Consider the following 6,608-nt stretch of genomic DNA (forward strand, 5'->3'; position numbering starts at 1 on the left):
TGTTCTTGCTGCCCTGCCTCTACCGCGACCACGGCCTCTAGGTGGCACTGGTGGTCGTCCGCCACGTCTAACCGGCCGTAGAATGGTCCGCAATGCCTTTTCCTTTCGTATCGACCTCCTCGCGCTTCGAATCTAGTCAAAATCACAACGAATACATAAATATGGGTTAAAGAAACATAACCCAATAAAAAATACTCGAAAAGTACTAAAATTCACGAAGTTGGTAAAACCCGAGCCCCGGGCCCACTTCTCGAAAAATTCCAAAAATCACACCAACGGATTCCTCGTCTCGCCACGAGTCCGTTCATATAAAGTTTACCAAAATCGGAGCTCGTTTGACCCTCCAAATTCCATTTTTACATCACAGCTTTCCAAGCCCTAGCTTGACCCGTTTTTGATGAATTTTCTACAATTTACATGTAATTTCTACCATATATTCGAATTTTTAGGCCAAGGAACTTACCTCCAAGTGATTCTCAGTCAAAAACCCTCGAATTTCCTTGTTCAAAGCTCTTAAGAACGTCAACAATGGAGGAAAAATATGAAAGGGTCGCGGATGAAATATTATTTTAAAACCCTTCTGTCGCGCAGCGATTTTCGCTTCTGCGGTCCCGCTTTCGCTTATGCGGGACCACTTCTGCGACCACATTTCCGCTTATTCGGTTTTCACTTAGAAGCCCGGACTTCGCTTATGCGACGCGAAGTCCGCTTCTGCGGTTCCTTCAAAACCGCTTCTGCGGCACCTTGTCCGCTTATGCGGACCCGCTGGTGCGAGCCACCTTCCGCATCTGCGGAATTTCCCTAGCCGGCCACGACCGCTTTTGCGACCACGTACCCGCTTCTGCGGTACCGCTTCTGCGGTCCATTTCCGCAGAAGCGGAAACACCAGATGACAGAAAATCCGACCTGCAATTACACCTCAAAACTCTCGTTTAACCACCCGAATTCACCCCGAGGCCCTCGGGACCTCAACCAAATGCACAGATATGTTCTATTACTTCATTCAAACTTGCTCGTAACATAAAAACACTATCATAAACACCAAAATCATCGAATTACCACGGATTCAAGCCTAAGTTAAACTAAAACTTCCGAAACTTGCATTTGATCTAAAACCCGACCTAAACACCTCCGAACGATCTGAAACTTTGCACGCATATCCAAAATCACCTAACGGAGCTACTGCAACTCTCGGAATTCCATTCCGACCCTCGGATCAAAATCTCACCTACCATCCGGAATTCGCCAAAATCCAACCTTAGCCAATTCAAGCCTAATTCTACACCGGACCTTCAAATTCAATTCCGATTGCGCTCCTAAGTCACAAATCATCCCCCAAAACTAGTCGAATCATCGGAAATCCATTTCGAGCCTTCTAACTCATAAGTCAACATTCGGTTGACTTTTCCAAACTAACCTTCTCATAAAGAGACTTATTGTCTCATTTCCAACCGAACTCTATCCGAATTACTTCAAATTCTCCAAACACATATAATGAAACATATAGAAGCATAAAACGGGAAAGACGGGGCGGTAACTACCGTAATGACGGGTCGGATCGTTACAGCAATGCATAATTAAGTAAGTCAATATGATCTCTTGGAATGTTATGAGACCCATGAATAGACAATATAGCAGTAGGACATATGGAGAATCAGGAACATAGGCAACCTTAGTGCTTCTAAGAATAGAATCATTTCTGAAACTTGCGTGCCTCCTCGTTCCGTTGTATCGTATGGATCATGCCAAAAAAGAAGGAAGGGATAGCCTTAACATACCTAAGCCGGTGCTCTTTAACAATCCCTCTAAAACACGTCTTTGCGAAAAACACGTAACCCTCGATCGAAGTAGGGAAAAATCCTTAAGATATTCTTGATATCATAGCACGTTATTTCCTATCCGACTAATATTCACTCCATACTTTACATCATCAACAATTCCTTTCGGCCTTCTTCTGTCATGTATCCCTAAAATTCCTCCGAGTCCACTATATTAAAGATTAACTGAATCTGCTAATCTCCATGTAAACGAGAAGAGCCTTAAAACGAGGGGCAAAATCAGTGAGAAATCGAATATTAAGAGGATCATTATCAATGGAAGATTCAGCACCAAGATAAGCAAAAATTAGAGAGCTTGAATTGGAACCACCCCAATACTTAGAATTAATTATGTATCTTTGCTTAAAAGTGGAGTAACTTTTAGGTCCATGATTGAAGTGACCAAGTGTTTGTGTATAGTATATGTCTCAAACTCTTCTGGTAACGTGGATGAAGAATTAGAAAGGGTATAAGAATATTTATGGATGTTTTTGTCTCGGACTTCCCAATCACTTACAAATTCTTTTAGCCAAGAAGATGAGTCATTAAGTTACAATTAGTCATACACTACATTAGTTGTCATGGACCCACGACAAGACAATTCTTATAGTTATCCACCAATTATCCGCATAATTAAGAATTATCTCAAATTATTAAAATACTACTCACTTTTAACATACTTTATACATCTTACTATCATGGTGGTACAATATAAAATCAATACATACACTATTATTTCATTAAAACATTCATATAAAAAAATGCACATATTTTCTCAACTTCTAATTTTCCTAATCTCATATAAAGAGTACAAATTTCGTATGCTTAATTCTTAAAATGGTAAAAAGATAACCTTCTTTTCTTGTGAAAAAAATAATTTCTATCTTTACAATAAAGAAAATCTCATAACCTTTCTCATAATATATATGTGTATAATTTAAAGCATTTCGAAAGTGATAATATTAATAATTATATAAAATCATATTTTTTAATTTTTTTTTTTTACAAAAATGTTCCACTCAAAATACCATATAAAAATGTATCTAACAATATCAAGGTTGTTAAACTTACGGGGTCTTATAATAACACAGTCACAAATTCTTTTTAACATCATGAATGGTCTTAGTCGCTTCAAGCTCATGTGGTTTACTACGACTAATCCTAATATTAAAGTATGAGATGTAACATCGAGCCGGTCAACTCGACCTAAATCAGGTGGCTTCAGAGTGAGCCAAAACCAACATCAATTGATTGTTCTTGCTAAAAAAAACTATCGATCGATGTAAGTTTTAGGCCAAAATAAGTTCTGCTTGCTGAAGATAAAGAACAAAACAAAGTTTAGATTTTTTGGGGATTTTAGATCTGAAAATCGAGCAATCTTAGGGTGTTTTGGAGGAAATTAAACGGGGATATGGGATAAGTAGGAGGTGGGGATTGTGGGGGTGAGGATTTGGGGTGGTTTGGAGTGGTGGCCGCCGGTTAAGGAGGTGGGGGATTTATGACGCCTAGGGTTTGGAGAGAGGATGAGGAATATGGAGAGTGGAGGGTCTTTAGGGGTTGGGGGGGGGGGGGGGGCTTAGGACGGTTATAAGGGGAAGGGGTTATTAGTTCCGGATCGTTGGATCTAAGGAGATGAAGGGTGGGGATTGACTGTTACAAAAACGGGGTCGTTTGGATTAAAAGGGGGACTGGACCGAATGGGTTTGTTGGAGTTGGGCTGGTTTGGAGAGGGATTGGAGCGGGTGCTTAAAACAATTGGACCAATTAGATTTGGCCCAGTCCAATTTGAAGCTCAAAGACAAAACCTTTTTCCTTCTTTCTTCCAATTATTTAAATTTAAATTGTAGCCCTTTCACCCAATATTCCCAAATTAATCCTATTTTGAAAAATTAGCCTACTTACTACTTTATCTATCAATTAGCTAATTAATTACCTTAGTAATGCAAACCAATAAAAGAAAATTATTAATTTGAAAGCCCAAAGCTAAAAATATAAAATGACTAAGGTATTTTTTTCGTGATTTTCATTTAATGATGCAATTAAGTTCTAAAAATTCATTTAAACCTAAAATGCCATGCCATGAAGAATTAAATATTTTTTTGGTATTTTTCTTAATTTTAAAATATTAAATATGCACAAAAATGCAACTAAATGCAAGCAAATAATTAAAAAGGAATTCCTAAAGTTCTATGAAATCAGAAACAATTAGAAAGATTTTTTGTGTGGATTTTGTAGGTATATTTTCATCAGGTAAATATTACGTGCTCACAAGTCTGCCACTTCGCGTGCGTCCGGGGCAATGCCATATTGCTTTCGCTTAGGGACCTTCACATTGGTCCCTTCTGGAAGTACCGCGTCCTTGGTAATTTCGACCACGGTTCCCCCCCACAAAGCTTCCTTCTAGCAATCTCTTGTATTCTTTCTATTATTCCTTTAGTCATAACCTTTGCTCTGATACCACGTTGTCATGTCCTTAGTCATTAACTAAGCGCACATGCGACACTTGACAACTCGCTCACGATCTTGTACAACTTGCTCACGTACTTGCTATGCTAAGCCAGCCTTACCACACTCAAGATCGCTAAGGGAATGTTAGAACACAAGAGAATTGCCAAAGGAAGCTTTGTATTATAGAGAACTTGATTGTTTTGCTTGATGATTTTACAAACGAATGACCCCTTTATATACTAGTCTCATAGGGGCTAGTGAGTAAATATTAATTGTTACACAAATCCTTAATATTTATAAGTAAGTCCCTTCTCTAGAATATTCTATATAGTTAGAATTTTCTAAGGACTTTCCTAGCAATTCTATAGGATTCTAGGGTCTTCCTAGGGAAACCTCTATATTTCTCTAGAACTTTCCTACAAGTTCTAGCCTCCTTCCTAGTTAAGCTTTCCATATGGCAAAGATATACGCCAAGTGGCACCTATGTGGCATGATAATGTGGCAGGTCATGACATATAAAGCTTAGTTTGAATTTGAGTGTGAACCTGATCCATTCGACACGAACACTTTGATGATTGTCGCAAATGCTAATTGTTGATCGAATGTGACGAACAAATAATTTTGATCTTGAATGCATTAAGTTTTGCTTTGTTGACGTTCTTGATCATTTAATACTTGAAGTTTGTATGGAATGCTTGAATGCATCTTGTAGAGAAATTAATTCAAGTAATCTTGATCTTCAGAACTCTCTCCAAATTAGACTAATGGGCCATTGGGCTTGCACCACATGTATGTGCCAATTTGGTAAAAGTCCAATTAAATGATCTAACCCCATAAAACTGGATTTCATTTAAGGAAAAAGTACAGAAATAGCCAATTTAAATACAAACTTACAAACCTCTAGACCAAAATTAGACACTTACCAAAAGTAGCTCAAAATTAGATATACACATAAGGAAGGATTCTTCTATCCGAGAATCACTCTAAAGATCTTCCTTCCTTTCCTGTTTTTTCAAGCGTATCAATTAACAGATCATGACATTCTCTACCTCTGTAAATCATGACATTCTCTATCAAAAAATTCTCAAAAGGAGCTCCAAATTTCACTCAAAATCGATCAATTTCACTATATACCTTCACAATTTCTGTGTAGATACAGCTTTTGCAATTTCTGTGTATAAGGAACTATGAACTGCAATCAAAATCAATCAAGGAATTAGTGAGTTTTGACCTAATTTCAGCTACTTCAATGGCAAATTTACCAATTTTTATTCAGTATGGTGGCCGATGGAATGTTGACAACAACTTTGTAGATTATAATGCAGATGCTGTAATAGTTACTCCAAATATAAGTTTTGAAGATTTTGTAGACATGATTTTGAAACAACTTATGATAGATACTTCATTGAATGATACTGAAATCAAATACACTGTCCAAAACAGTTCTCCGCCAATAGTGATACACAATAGTATGGGTGTATGTGTATATCTTGAGATAAAAAAAAGCTCAGAATTTACAATGTATCCCCTTTGTATAACATCGAGTGAAAAGGATATGGACATGATCTGCTACAATTCCAATTCTGCTGTAATTTCCTTAGAATGTGCACAAAGCTCAGTTGTAGAGGAGAGATACAATGGCGATACAATTAAGATAATCGAGTTTGGGGATGGAGAAGACTGGAATGATACATAATCTGATGAAAATACAATAATAACTGACCCTCAACACATAGATGTAGAAGAAGGTCAAATTTATAAAGACAAGGCAATGATAGTCAAAGTCATGAGGCACTTGGCAGTAAAGGAAAAATTTCAATTTAAGGTGCATAGATCAAGTGAAAGCAGGTATCAAAATATTTACTGTATAATTATGTATCTCAATGTATATCGTAGTTGATGTTAGAAGCATAATTATGCAAAAAATAAGTTGTTGCTTGTAAGTATGTGGTTGTACACTTTTAAGTTGTGGTTGTCACCGTCTAGTATTGTATAGTCGTTGTATTTTTTCATCTAGTATTGTTGATGGCAGTGTGTATCAATATATATCATTGTATTTCATGTCGCTCTGTTTATTGATGGAAAAGTTTATATCCTTGTCGTAGGTACTGCCTAGTATGCATCAACAACAACTGTGATTGGTATTAAGTCTTCGAGCCTGAAAAAAACAAACGTTTTCAAGGTCAGAAATTTCAGCAAAGTGCACTCATGCCCACTGAAAGCAAATCTACGCACAACGTCAAGCTACTGCAAAACTCATCGGCAGTCTTCTGTTAAGCAAAGTCTAAAAGCCCAAAAAACGACTATACACTCCTAAATGTACCATAATTGGAGTACACGAAA

The sequence above is a fragment of the Nicotiana attenuata genome, unplaced genomic scaffold (genome assembly GCF_001879085.1).
Source record: "Nicotiana attenuata strain UT unplaced genomic scaffold, NIATTr2, whole genome shotgun sequence".
Classification (NCBI taxonomy): domain Eukaryota; kingdom Viridiplantae; phylum Streptophyta; class Magnoliopsida; order Solanales; family Solanaceae; genus Nicotiana; species Nicotiana attenuata.